A 2,266-nucleotide genomic window follows, 5' to 3' on the forward strand; every position below is an offset into this window, starting at 1 on the left:
GAAGGTGGGAGACCTCATCTCACCCAAATTTAATCAATATTGGGTAACTAATGAGGGATCCACTTCACGAGCTGTGGTATGGGATGCCTTTAAGGCAGATATACGGGGTGAATATATATCTGCCATTAAAGCAGTCAAATCAGACTTGTCATCACAAATAAAACACCTGGAAGAGGAGGAGGTGAAAGCAGCGGAAACCTTTTCTGGCTCCCCGACAGTGAACAACTTTGAGCTTCTTGCGCAGATGAGACGCAAATTATCTTTGCATATGGCTTCGGCTACGCATTTAGATCTGCGCTTTGTGGCTGGAAGGGTGTTTGAGCCCGGAGACAAAAATGGGAAACTGCTGGCTAATCTAGGAGCAGGTCATAGGTTTCAAACGGTAATTTCAAGCATAAGCTGTGCTGATGATAATGTGACATCTGATCCCACTAACATTCTACACAAATTCACCGAATATTTTAGCCAGTTGTACTCCACAGTCCCAGGCCCATCGGAAACCACTATCCGTGAATTACTCAGTACCCTAGATCTCCCCATACTTTCACCAGAAGAAGTGGTACTTCTTGACAAACCCATTTCATTAGAAGATATCGAAGCAGCTATATGTTCTTTTCCCGGTAAGAAAACTCCAGGTCCAGATGGTATTCCAGGAGAGTGGTATAGGATGTACATCTCAACTCTGGCACCCAAACTACACAGCCTATTCGCTGAATCTTTAGAAAAAAATGACGCTACCCCCCTCTATGTATCAGGCCCACATAGTCTTAATTCCTAAACCAGGAAAGGACCACTCCAAATGTGCCTCATATAGGCCCATTTCTTTGTTGAATTACGATCTAAAAATTTTAACAAAAATTTTAGCCACTAGATTGATGAAAATTATTCCTGACCTACTTAGCATGGATCAAACAGGGTTTATACCGGCGAAGTCCACGGACATCAATGTCCGCCGGGTCTTCACGCATTTGCAGCTACCTCCAACTGAATCCAAATCCAGAGTCTTAGCAGCATTTGACATTGAGAAGGCCTTTGACTCTGTGGCCTGGCCTTATATGCTCTCAGTACTGGAGGCTATGGGGTTCGGGCCTGAGTTTTTGAAATGGGTGCAGTTATTATATTCCTGCCCTTCAGCCCAAGTTAAAATAGGGGGCAAGCTCTCAGACCCCTTCCCAATTAGGAGGGGTCTATTCACTATTGTGATGGAGTTGGTGGCAGTGGCCATAAAGAGGGCCTCCACTGTCATTGGTATCCGTGCAGGAACCTTGATGGAAAAAAATAGCAATGTATGCAGACGACCTCATATTGTTTCTCAATGACCCAGGGCCATCTCTTAAAGAAGCGTTGCGTATACTGTCTGAATTTTCCATTTATTCTGGACTACAAATTAATTGTGGAAAATCACAAATTTTACCTATTGACAAAGAGGCCCGAGACGGAGCTGACCCTACCCTACCTTTAGTATGGTCACCCAGGATCAGATACCTGGGTATTGAGATTTCCTCGGACACTTCCGAGTATTGTGTCTTAAATTTAGTCCCATTTCTCGACAATATGAAATTTAAATTGAAAGCATGGGCCAATCTCCCTTTGACTTTAATGGGGCGCATAAACCTGTTTAAAATGAAGTTGCTACCTGGTTTTCTCTATGTGCTCCAGCATGCGCCAGTGTGGATTCCCAAAAAATACTTTAAAACAATTCATTTTAGTTTAACTGCTTTCATTTGGGGCTCACAACAACCAAGGTTCAAGTTGACAGTCTTGCAGCGACCGTGGCTAATATTTTCGGGCAGCAATGCTCACACATGCCCATAACTGGCTCACAAAGAATGAGTCCAATGCGGCGGTAGTATTAGAAGCTTCCTGCATAGGTTCTTTTGAGGCTCTTAAAAACCTCTTATATAGAGGGGCCTCTGCCTCCCTTCTTTTGACTGCAGCCATGAAGGCAGTATTAAAAGCCTGGGTGCAGGCCCAAGACCTACGCCCTAGCCCCCCTGATCATACAGGTATCTCACAACATACCCCCTATGGCTTAATCCATTACTACCAGAATTTGCTTCTATACCCAACCCGCAGATCTGGGCAGTAAAGGGTATTAAATATTTAGAGCAGATATGTATAGCCGGAGAACTGAAACCCTTTGACACCTTAAAATCGCAATTTGACCTCCTTAGCGTATACTTCTTTAGATATTTACAATTAAGACACGCCTTTCAAATTCAATTTAAACAACAACCAGTAGCTTTTTATACCTCGAACCTAGAGG

The sequence above is a fragment of the Aquarana catesbeiana genome, linkage group LG06 (assembly GCF_042186555.1).
Source record: "Aquarana catesbeiana isolate 2022-GZ linkage group LG06, ASM4218655v1, whole genome shotgun sequence".
Classification (NCBI taxonomy): Eukaryota; Metazoa; Chordata; class Amphibia; order Anura; family Ranidae; genus Aquarana; species Aquarana catesbeiana.